Source organism: Trachemys scripta, chromosome 17 (assembly GCF_013100865.1).
Source record: "Trachemys scripta elegans isolate TJP31775 chromosome 17, CAS_Tse_1.0, whole genome shotgun sequence".
Taxonomy (NCBI): Eukaryota; Metazoa; Chordata; order Testudines; family Emydidae; genus Trachemys; species Trachemys scripta.
In genome coordinates, this window is record NC_048314.1 from 73,152 (window position 1) to 85,956 (window position 12,805).

A 12,805-nucleotide genomic window follows, 5' to 3' on the forward strand; every position below is an offset into this window, starting at 1 on the left:
CAGGTTAATGCAGAAACTGAAAACTACAACTGCCAACTGGATCAAGTAATAATTAAAAATAAAACAGGCAGAAAAAATAATCCAATAAAAGCAGCTTGAAGTTGACACAGATACCACCTAGTGGCAAAAATACATTGTTAACCTATTAAAAATTCACTAATTTATATTCAAATACAAGCAAACATCTTTATGAACAGCACAAAATAGTGATCAGAAATGGGCAAAGGGTTAACTAGTCATATCAAAACATGACACTATTGAGCACAGAGCCACAGAAAGAACCAATTTCTAGCACATTCTCAGTGGTTACAGACTGACTTTCCATTTTTAGAGATGTACGCGTCTCTTAACGTGCAATTTAAAACCTTATCTATATGATCAATCATAATATTCTCAGTTACCAGAGGTCTGCTCAGACCTAATTTTTAGGTCCCACCCAAGTAAGGTCAAGTCATTTTTTGACCTGACTTCAACCCTGACCCTTCTACTCCATTCCCCTGAACTCGAATTGCGACTGTTGCTACCTCCTGCCGTGGGGTTGGCACAGAGGCAGCTGCATGCTCTGGTCCTGTCACCCATGCTCTGCTGTGTGTACCCTGCAAAATGAGTATGCTGAGGCATCACAATACCTCTCACACTGCAGCACACACACACACACACACACACACACACACACACAGTAGCAGATGGTGGCAGACAGCAGGAGTAAGGCACACAGCTGCTGTCACAAATAACCACCACAGGCTGACCTCACAGGTAGGCGGAGAGCCAAACCCAGCTGTCCCAGACTTGACACTTGTAGTCTGGTTCAGACTGGATTGCAGGGCTTAGTACGAAAAACTGTTACTAACCTGTCCCGTAACTACTGTTTGAGATGTGTTGCACATGTCAATTTCGCTTTTGGAGTCTGTATGCCCAGTGCATGGCCATCAAACTTTTTCCTTCAGCAGTACCGGTTGGTGGCTCAAACTTCCTCTGCTATTGTGTGTTACTGCATGCAGGTATAAAGAGCAGAGCTCCCTCTAGCCCCCTCAGTTCCTTCTTGCCATAACTCCAATGAAGATAGGTAAGAGTGCATGTCATGGAATGGACACGTGCAACAGATCTCTAAGAAGAGCAGTTTTGGAACAGGTTAGTAACCCTTTTTCTTCGAGTAATTGCACATGTTCATTCCACTCTTGGTGACTCAGAAGCCATAAAACAGGAAGTGGGATTGGAATCTATTTCAATAAAGATTGGAGAACAACTTGTTCTCCTCTAGCATTGTCTTTGGAGTCTTAAGCACAGCACGTGGATCATGGAGATGTGGACCAAGGACCAGTTTGCAACTACAAATGTCTGCAACTGGGACTTGTGTCAGAAAGGTCGCTGGGGCTGACCGTGACCTCGTCAAATGAGCTGTGACATTAGCCAAAGTCATCACGCATGCATATGCAGGGTGCAATCCAGGAAGAAATTCTCTGGGTGGAGGAGACCTCTTACCATTTGCCAATGCTACAAACAACTGGAAGGATCTATGAAAGTGACTGATTTGTCCAGGTAAAATGGAAAGGCTCTTATGTCCAACATATGCAAATGCTCTTCTACCCAATACCACATACAAGCAGGGAGGAATACTGACAAATAAATAGGCTGGTTGATGTGGAAAGTGGAAGCCACCTTTGGGACCAACTTCAGATGAGGATGCAGGTAAACTTTGTCCTTAAAGATCATCATCTGTGGAAGTCCCAGCATTAATGCCAGCAACTCCCCTGCTCATTTGGCCATGGCTAATAATACTAAAGACTAGACTATGTATATATATATACATACACACACGTTACGTTCACAAAGGCTGAGAGAAAGAACTGCTCTGATATAGAACAGAGTTCCAATGAGCGTCATGGGCAATAAAAAGGAACTGAGGGGGGCTACCTTTTATATCTGCATGTAATGGTGAATGGGGTGGGGGCCCAAGCTGCTAAGCAAGTACTATAGAGGGAAAAAGTTTCTGACAGCCGTGCACACCAACACCTAGCGTGGAATACACATGTGTAGTTACTCAAGAAGCTATTGTTTATTTGCATACTATATAGACTTTCATGAAGTCTGTTTTTTCTATTATATACAGATTAGTAGCCAGTGTTGCAAGATTTTACACATTCAGTCTTAACTTTAGCATTTCCTGGCTTCCGAGTGCTTAACTTCGCAATGTTGGTATTTTCTTAATGTAATTTTTTTGTATGGAGTTTCCTTGCTAAAATTATTTGTATTGAATCTCCAAGCAAGCCAACAAAAAAAAAACAAAAACAAACAAACAAACAAAAAACAGTCACCTACCTTTTTGTAACTGGTCTTTCAGATGTGTTGCTCATGTCCATTCCATTCTAGGTGTGTGCGTGCCCACATGCACAGTTGGGAGATTTTTGCCTTAGTGGTATCTGTAGGGTCGGCCACATTCATGTATTGGTATATTAGGCGTTGACGACCCTATGCCCTTTGCTTACGGGCCCTCCTCATGGAGCTTGCGCTTCGTCCTACCTCTCAATCAGACTCCAAGCCTGGAACCTCAATTTTGACAGTCCAACTCACATTCTTAGTCCTGGGAGAAGTGACGGCTGAGCCAACTGGCTGTGACATTCTGGGCTCCAGGAAGGCAAAACGGCTGAGATCTGACTCTGATTGGCTATATACCAGTTCCATAACTTTCTAGCTTCGGCGCACAGGAAAGGGAATCTCGCTCTTCTGGTTGTTATCAAACATGCAAGCCATGTTGTCTGTCATGATTGTGATTGTTTTGCTACTGATGAGGGCAGGAACTCAAGGTAGGCAATCCTTGAGTTCCAACAAACTGCTATAGAGACCAGTTGACTGAGGAGACTACCTGCCCTGAGTTATGAGTGAGGGATGGGAGTATATCTCAACAAACAGCGACGCATCTGTTGTCACACTTATTATTGGAGCAGGTTGGATCAAAGAGACACCAACACAGACTTTGCATTAATCTTGCCATCAATCCAGAGAGTTCTTCACCAGGAGGGGAACCTTAACCTGTTCGTCCAATAGGTCCCCCTGAATCAGCCCTAAAAGAAGCAAAGGCATAATCTTGCATGCTCGGTCACAAAGGTGCAAACTGTCATGACCCAGGAGCTGCAAACAGTTCCTTACTGTAGTACAGGGTCTTCCTTGACTTGTCCCAACCAGATGTGACAAAGTTACGAATCTGTATGTGGGAAAGAAGTCCCTGGCTACCAACAAATCCAAATATACCCCTATGAATTGTATTCTCTGTTACAGGGGCTAATGTGGATAATTTTTTTTTTTTAATGTTTAGCTGGAGACCCAATTCTTGGAGGAGAGAGGGGGCTCTGGATGGAAGTTAGTACTGATTTGTAAGATCAGCCCTTTGACTAACCAGTCGTCAAGATTCCAGATGACTAAAATTGCTTCTCACCAAAGGTGAGCAGCTACTACTGCTAAAGCCTTTTAGAATGCCTTTGAGGCCAAACAAAGTCTGAAGAGAAGTACTCAGCACTAAAAACAATCCTGGCCCATGGTGAAGTGCAGGTATCCCCTGTGTGCAGGATGTATCTCTAGATGGAAATAGGCAATCTGTAGATCGAGGGCCGAAAACCAATCTCCTGCCTTTAGAGAAGAGATTAGGGCTGCCAGGGTCACCATCTGGAACTTTTTTGAGACATGATACAAAAGTATACCTTGAGTAAAACCCCTTCCCCTGTGAGGTCTACTGCTCCTTGTCGCAGGGCTGGTACATCCAGTCACCCTTTGGGGTGGGGGAGAGCTGCTTTACAGCCCTGTGGCTGGGTCTGTAGGGCTGTCCTTGGTCTTGAGGCAGCACGGCCTAGCGGCCAGAGTCAATAGCTCAGCCCTTGCTGCCAGGGCAGCGCGGCCTAGCGGCCAGAGCCAATAGTATGGGTGAGCTGGGCCACCACGCTGGGGTGAGTGGTGGCCAGGGTAGGGGGACCCGGGCCCTCCCTCTCCACTGGGTCCCAACCCAGGGCCCTGTTGGTGGTGGAGTTGCCCACCACCAGCTCACCGGGGATCCTACCGAAACATGCCGAGCTAGTCTCTGGTTCTACAACTGATTCCCTGCCAAGTTTCCCTGGGTCACTTCCTACCCAATTCTCTGCAGTTTGCAGTCTCTGGGTCCCCATGGTCTCTCCACTCTCTGTGGCATCCTGAGCCTGGGGGTTGTCTTTGTCTGACTGGCCTCTGAATCCTGGAGTGCAGGCGGTCCTCAGACAGGAGCCAGCAGTGCACTTCCTTCCTCGCCAGCGGTCAGCCCAGACTGAGCAGCTCTGCTTCCTTTTATCCCGTCTCCAGCTGCAGCATGCCCAGCAGAGCTGAGGGAGCACGGCCGACTCCTCAGCCCAAAGAAAAGGATTAACCGCCGCTGCACCAGGGCGGGGCTGGTACAACTAAACAAAGGAGGGAGTGTACTTCTTGGCTCAGTATAGTCTTGTTAGAGGAGTCCCTGAAGAGGATGTGTAAGGGAGAAAGGGACAAAGTGGATGGTGGAGTCCAATGTTATAACCTCCATGACACTTGTCTGCTGGAAATGGGAAAGGCAGTCTCCAAAAGTGTGGAGGTGGGCAAAAGGTCGCAGTTTGCAAACTAGAGGTGAGGGAGGAGTTGAGCCCTTGCCCATCCTGTCAAAATAGCTATTTCAAAGATGACTGGGTACTTGCTGAAGGTGGGTGGGAAACTTTTCCCCTCCGAAATATCAGTCTCTTTCTAGCAGGTTCTGTGAAATCCAGAGAATTGTGTTGGGTATGATCTTTGGGCAGTTTGAGACCCTCTAAATCTCCTCTTTTTTGTAGGAGTCCATATACCCAGAAACCTCACCATAGCCCTGGAGTTCTTCAGCGTGTATAGCGACTCGTCTGTATTCCTGAGAAGAGTTTCTGATCAAACAGGAGGTCCTCAACTGCATTTTGTACCTCTCTCGGGAACCCCAACAGCTGGAGCCACGACACCCTATGCATGACAATTGTTGTGGAGATGGATCTAGTAGCAGTGTCTGCAGCATTCAAGAATGCTGGGAGAGGGGTTCTGGCTAATAACTGCCCTTAATGATAGCCTGAAAGTGCTCTCTATGCTCTTGTGGAAGATGTTCAATAAAGGTTGCAAACTTGCTGTAACTCTTGTGACATCATACTTAGCCATGTCTGCCTGATAATTTGTGATCCAAAATTGAAGGGTCGCGGATGAGTAAGCCTTTCACCCAAAAAGGTCTATCCTTTTCTGGTCCTTGTCATAAGACGCAGACCTGGAATAATGCTGTTTACCTAGCTTGTTTACGGCATCCAACACATGGGAATTAGTTGGAGGATGGCAAAACAAAAATCCTGAGTCTTGGGGTAACAATATTTTTTATCTGTCCATTTACAAGTTGCCAGTATAGGGCCATAAATTTTCCACACAGCCTTTGCTGGATCCATGAGCTTGTCATTATTGGGTAACACAACCTGGGTAGGTGTCACTGGCTACAAAGTGTCCAGGAGCTTATATTGTGTGTCTTTAACCTCATTAAGAGGTATCTCGGGGGTGTCCACCATCCTCTTCACAAGATCCTGTAATCAGCAAAAAAGGTCAACCATCGATAGTGATGGAAACATGACTACTTCATCCAGAGTCAAAGATTAAACAGGGGTTTAAGGGGTAGCCTTATTGTCCACCCTAGCCTCCTGTCCCTCAAAGGTCTTCTGGTGTTGGGGGTTTGGTGGAGGAGAATGTTTGAGACTAGTTTCCTGGTGCAGTGGAGCCAGAGGTCAAGAAAATTGCTGCGGATACCCTGCCCAAAGACCCTAGGGGTCTATACAGGAGAAGGGGTGGGACTGATCCCAGGACTGATCCCACTGTCTCTGACATGGACGAGAATCCTTATGGGTTCCTGTAAGTATGGGTCCACAATCTCAGTTCAGGCCTCTACGTGCTAAAGTAATGCAAACAAACAAACAAAAACAACATGGAAGACTTCCTTGCATGGAATGAGACAGTTATGATCATCAGTCTATCAACACTTCTTGTCTTTGTAAACCTGCTCCAAGTAGAACAGTAGTCAAACTGACAGTGCTCAAAATGTTCTCCAGACAAAAAGCCTATAGACAAATGAGGTACAACCAATTTTTTCTTCACTTAAAACAAAGGATTGAGCTCTGCTCAAAAAAGCCAGAATCCAAATTAAGAAGTTTCCAGAAGTTGGTGAATAGGAAACCCTTGTAACCCACCATTCAGCAATAAATAAACCCCCATAAAAATGCAAACAAAGCAGGAAACAATTTTAAAATCTTGCCCGGAAGGATGTCATTGATATATTTTGGTGCATATCAGAGGGAAGAACATTCTGAAGTTGCAGGCACCCAGTGGAAAAAGACCAGCCTTTCACTCCTCTGTTATACAATAGGACAGTCAGCAGGATTAAAACTGCTCACTTCTAGTGCTACACTAGAAGGCTGGGCACAAAATGATCTTCAGATTGGCCCAAGACCTTGTCATGCAATCGTTGGATCCATCTATGCAGTATTGTACAGTGAAGACTGGGTAGAGCTCTGATAGAAATGATTTAACATGGATCCCTAACATCACTTCAAAACCTGAAAGGAGGAGTTCCATGCATCTAACTTTTCACATCTTCATAATTTAGTCTCATTCTCCTAAGCAAAGTTAGAGGACACAATTAATGCGAAAATGCCCAGAATGCTGAGACTGGGAGGCCAGGATTTCAAATAAATTACTATAGGAGGCAGGGAGGAAGGAGAACAGTGATCTCCATGTAGTAATAGCCTGCAGCCTGGTACAGCACCCATATACCGAAGCCCTGATGTTTAGAACTGAGCTGTAATTTAAATTCCCTTGTGCTAGCCAAGTGCTTCCTGCCAGATATACCAGCATCATTGATGCTTGCAGGCTCTCTGTGGTGAATCCCTCAGTTCCTCCTTAAAACATCTCTCTCTCCTTTTATCAATTTTAACAATGATTTTAAAAACTAACATGCTGTGTAAAATGCTAAGCAGATCACTCAGTAGTATAGAAATTCAGAGTGTGGCTTTGAGCATTGCTGTAGCTAGACAGTTATGATGCACTGACAAGAAACTTGAGAGGTCACACACAGTGTGAAGATGCAGTCAAAAGATCTGAAGCTCAAAGGAGCATTAGTGCAGGATTCTTTATCCAAAGCCACACAGGAATAGGACATATATATAGCTTGAGTAAATGCAGCACACAGCAGCAAAAGTGATAGGAATTTAGATACATGAGGAATATGAAACAAATATTAAAAAATGGTATATAGGAAAAATTCCCTGCATATAAGCCAACAATTTCTGCGGAATTTAACCTTTCATTTTAAAAAACAAAAGCAAATTTTCACTCTTTAATGGCTGGGAAGAAAGCTTCCCAATATGCAGACCTGCCTTCTTGAGTCTGCAGACAGGTCTAGTGTGTGGATGAAATCCTGGTTCCACTGAAATCAATAGGAATCTTGCCTCTGCCTTCAATAGGGCCAGGATTTCACCCTGTACTTCTTGCTGCTTAAGGCTTTCAAAACCAGAGCTGAGTAAAATTAAGACTGGTCAGTGTCAGTGCAGCTATTCAGAAATTGACTAGAATTTCAATATCAGAGAAGCCAATCTCACTCTGCTGTTGCTTGGGAAAAGCTGTGAAAACCAGCAATGGAAGCTATATATAGGAGAAGAGGGTGCAAAAATGGAGGTTAAAGTAGCAAGGGGAAGGGGCTGAGTTTTAAAATTTATCTGAAATGTATTTGGTAGGCAGGATCCAGCAAAACACTGCTATTTATGCATGACACTGTCCCATGAGGACCACATCTGCCACGTCACCACTGGCTGCCTTAACTAAGGAGTGCAATTCATTGGGTTCTCATCAGGTCATTCAAAAACATGAAGCTTAAATAATGTATTCAAGGAGAACTCCTTCACCAACAGAACCAGTCTGTGAACTGTGAAAGAAACAACGCTGTTATTTAGGACATCATTAGCAGAAACAATGGTTTCACCTAGGTAGCTTTGGTTACAGCACACCACATATGCCTACCCTGCACAAGACAGCTGCTACCAAATACCACTGTCTCTCAACCTGAAGAAGAGCTCTGTGAAAGTTTGACTCCCTTACCAACAGAAGGTTGGTCCAATAAAAGATATTACCTCTCCCATATTGTCTCTAATATCCTGGGACCAACACAACTACAACAACTCTGCATCCATGGATCGGAAGCAGCTTTTTAGGACTGTGAAAGCTCAGGCTAATTATGTCTTTAAACAGTCCCACAACTGCAGCAAAGAAGCCACAAAATAGCCCCCCATAGTGCCTTTGGAGTCTAAACATATAAGAGCAACCAGCATTGAAAAAGTGGAACAGTGAAACCTAGTGTCTGAGAATATATAGCAGTACACATGCCTAGGACAATAGTAACTGTATAATTCCCCTGTCCTCAAAGTGCATGGCCTAAAATAGATCTGTTGGAATTTAAAACCCAATAGCTGGGGTTGGAAAGCAGAAAGAACTGATTAAACTGCTCTAAAATGGAAAAAAGATGTGAAACTTTCAGCTGAATAGCCAAATCTTCATAGGACCACCCGATGGCTCCTACCTCCTTGAATATTATCTACCAAAAGAGATGAGTCTCTCAAAGCGTATCTTGGAGAGAAGTACTTTGGCTCACTTCAGGAGGAACTCCTTGGGTAGCTTGCCTACATATTTTCGAAGATAGTTTGTACTCTAACCCTTACAAAATGCTTCAAGACCTGATGAATGGGCAAAGTGCTTTCAGGTTTCTTCTCCTCTTGGAAGGAAGGTGAAAACTTTCCATGTTTCCGGTTCACATTTACATCAATAAGTGCCTGACAATTCTCCAATATAAGATCATCTCCAAGGGAGGGGAGATGCAGGAGCAAGATGATGAGTTAAGTTGCAGCCAAATAGAATTCCCTTTAAAAAGCCATCCTGACAAGCTGTCAGTCTGGATAGATCTGGTCTTCACTGAAAAGGCTAGATTAAGCAGAACATCTAAGTATACCAATATAGTATGGTGTACAGGGCAATACAATGGAGTAGCTTTCATGATAGTTATAGGAGGCCTTCAATATTCTGTTCTAAGCCCAGCAATATCCACAAACTATATGCCAAAACGCCCAATGCAGAGAGTGCACGTGTGTTTTCAGCATAAAAAATGAGATGGCACAAGGGAGCACAGCACCGTGGGAACCTTGGGCTCTTATTCTGGATCTTCTTCCTGTTACGAGTGTGAAGTTATTGAAAGATAACTGATTGTTCCTACGCAGGCTATTGGAACTAGGAGAGTCATTCCAGCTGCTCTGAATACGAATATAAACAGACATTTTCATGGAATACTGAAGTTTCCATATTGAGTGAAACACTTCCCTTCTGTCAGCTACACTGCTATTTAAAAAAGCCCTACAGACTGCAGAAGTGAGTGGAGAGTTGCACATTTTAATGAACGGCTCTGATGCAAAGGATTACTGAATTTTGATAAAGGATTACTGTGATGGCAACACAGAGTACTGAGTACGACAAGACAAAGTTATTTATAAAGTTATTTGCTTCTGAGGCTTTACAAGATGGGATGCAAAACAAGTTTTCACTTCAGTTAAAGGGTGGTAAACAAAGTACACAGTTACAGAGACCAAGGAGAGATTACTCACATTGTGCGGTAACTACAGTCCTTCAAGATATTTCCCCACCACTCTTATGGATGCTCAACTTCAGATGCCTCCCAGGAGGTTTGTATCAGAGAGTTTCAGCAGCAGTGCCTATTTGTCCCACACAAGCGCTCCTGATGGCCTCATGCCCTGTACTGAGATATAGAGATGCACGGGCAAACTACCCCCAGTTCCTTTTCCACTGTGATTTCTGCGAGACAAAACTTTGAAGAAGTGCAGTTACTGCACAAGGTGAGTAACCTCTCCTTCTTCGAGTAATATCCCTATAGGTGCTCCATTTCAGGTGACTCCCGAGCAGTATCCCTGGAAGCAGGAGGGAGCTTTGGATTTGAGTCCAACACTGAAGTTATAACTGCAATGTTAAATACAGCATCTGATCTGGCAGCATGAGTCAAAGCTTAGTGTTTGGAGACCAGGTTGCCACTGTTCAGATTTCAGCCACTGGAATATCCTTCAGCAGTGCTACAGAAGCATGCTGAGATCATGTGGAATGGGCTAGGCACTTCAGAAGGAGGCTGAACCTTGAGAGTTTTGAGTGGAGATTGTGGATCCTCTGAATCGGTCTATAAACAAACTGTCTGGGAGACTTTCAAAATAGTTTGGTTCTGTCCAGATAAAAGGCTAATGCTCTTCGGACATCCAAAGTGAGGAGGGAAAAATCTTCAGTGGTCTGGTGTGGTTTTGGGAAGAAGACTGAAAGATGAATATCCAGGAATATTATTGGTTAATACAGAATTCAAAATATACCTTTGGTAGAAGGCTATGATGTTGTCATAATGAAACTTTCTCCCTGAAGAATACTGTAAAAGGAGGGTCTGGGATTATAGCCCCCTTTCCCCAACTCTTTTGGCAGAAGTGACAGCCACCAAGACAGCAGTTTTCATGGCCAGGTGAAGATGGGAACAGGCAGCCACTGACTCAAAGGGGACAATTAAGGACTAAGTTAAGTTTAGGGGTGAGCTCTATTCAGTGGAAAGGTTCAAGCTCTTAACGAATTTTGCTGTCCTGGAGTGAGCAAGCACGGAGAATCCCTCAACACAGCAATGAAAGGTCATTATGGCTGCCATATGAGCTTTACTGAACTCATGGAGAGTCCTGACTTTTAGTTCCAATAGGTAGTCAAGGACAGCGAAGAGGGAAGAATGAACACGTGAAAACTGCTGCCCAGTACAACAGTGGTGAAATCTCTTACATTTCTGAAGGCAAATGTTTTGCAAGATATCTTTCTGCTGTTTAACATCACTGTTATACCTCTGCAGAATAGGAAGATGCTATCCCCAAGAACCATCAAGGAACCAAGCTCTGAGATGAAGAATTCCCAGGTTGGGATGAAGAGTCCAACAGGAATCCTGAGATAGCAAGTGGGGAGATGCCAGACAACAAAGACGAATCAGCTAAGGGTACCACGCTTGACTTGGTCACTATGGGATAACTAAAATGGCCCTGGGTTTGTCTTGTCTGATCTTGTTCAACACTCTCAAGATCAAAGCTGTGGAAGGATATGCATGAAGAGGGGGCCTTTTTTCCAAGGAATGAGGAAAGGAGTCCACCCTCCTCTTGAGCAGAATTTCTTGTACTTCCTGTTGGTGGTGGCAGTAAACAAGTCCACCTCTGGAAACTCCAGGGTCAGAAAAATGCAATTGTGGATCCATAAGTTCAGCTCCCAATTGTTATCTAGGGAAAAGTGACAGCTGAGATTGTCAGCCATCATGTTTTATATACCTGGAAGTTGAGACTGAAATAAGGACGTGATTGGTTATTACATCAGTTCTATAACTCTATTGCTTCAGCACAGGGGATGGGGAAGTGGGGGAGATCTTGCACCCCTTTCCTCCTGACAATTGATGTAGAACATGCAGGCTATGCTGTCTGTCAAGACTTTGATGGATTTGCCTTTGATTAATGGAATGAAATAGTTACAGGCATTTTTGACTGCCCTCAGCTCCAGGTTGATGTGTAGAAGAGACACTTGGGCAGACAATTTGCCCTGAATGGTGAGCGTCCCCAAGTGTGCCCCTGCACCCCACCATGGCTGCATCTAATGTTACGGTGATATGAGGCTGGATTAAAGGAACACCTGCACAAACATCGGATGGGTCCTTCCACCAACTGAGTAAGTCCAGTACTCAGTGAGGGAAAGACACTAAATTGTGCTTCTTCAGGCTATAAATCATCCTGACCCATCCCTGGACACAGCAAAGATGTAACCTGGCATGTCATGTTACAAAGGTACAAGCTGCATGCGTTCTGGCAGTTGGAAGCAACTGTCTTCCCAGTGGTCACCATGAGAAAGGTATGAGGCTCTTGAAAACCGTTAATTGGTGGCCCAAAGATTCTAATATAGCCACTGAGGAAAGCCATTAAGCACAGAAGATGGCATCCAATGCTGCTCAGACCAATGAGAAGGGACATAGATTTGTCTTGCCCCAGATCCTCTCTTTCCATAAAGGTGTCAGGGAAGATGTCCCTATGCTGACAGGTCCTTGCACAAAGATTTGGGAATCTGAAGAGAGGTCCTCATTATTGTCTACAGGATGAGCTCTGCCTAGCTCAGAAAGTACTGGAGGAGCAGGTGGCACCAGGGAAAGATCTAATCCTGGTGACCCGGTTGATATCAGTATCAACAGGTACTCCTCATTGAGAGGGGAGACTTCGGCTCTTCTGAGACAAACAAGTCTCTTGAATACCTAAATTCTTGTGGTATCAGGATTTGTGCTGAGAATGAGGGATGTTCCACAATCTGTACCAGGTTGAGACTTGCTTTGATGGGTCCTGTCTAGCAGAAGTCATTGATACCAAAGATGACGACTCCTTTGGACGCACCAAGGGACCCTGGATCACTTGTCTAGACACCAAAGGCAGCACAGGATGGCCTGTCGGTACAGCGCTTCTGGAAGCAGAGAATTTATTGTCTCTCCTAATACGTTCATGCTTAGGTGGTACTGAGTGTAGCTTTGATACCAAGGTATGGTTGTTACTGTGGCTCTTTGAAGGGCTCTGAGTCTTAGAAGACTTCCCAGTATTACAGGAGCCTGGAGCCTCAGCAGTCCGGGACTTGAGGTCTCTGACAGAGTCCATTTCTGAAGACACTGGGGCTTTTTTGA

The 12,805-nt window shown here is 44.5% G+C and overlaps 1 protein-coding gene across 7 annotated transcripts in view; it reads right to left on the reverse strand.

The window, feature by feature from the left end:
- BRD4 (bromodomain containing 4) overlaps positions 1 to 12,805 on the reverse strand; it is a 193,991-nt gene that overhangs the window by 56,968 nt on the left and 124,218 nt on the right. The gene's annotated exons all lie outside the window — the stretch shown is intronic.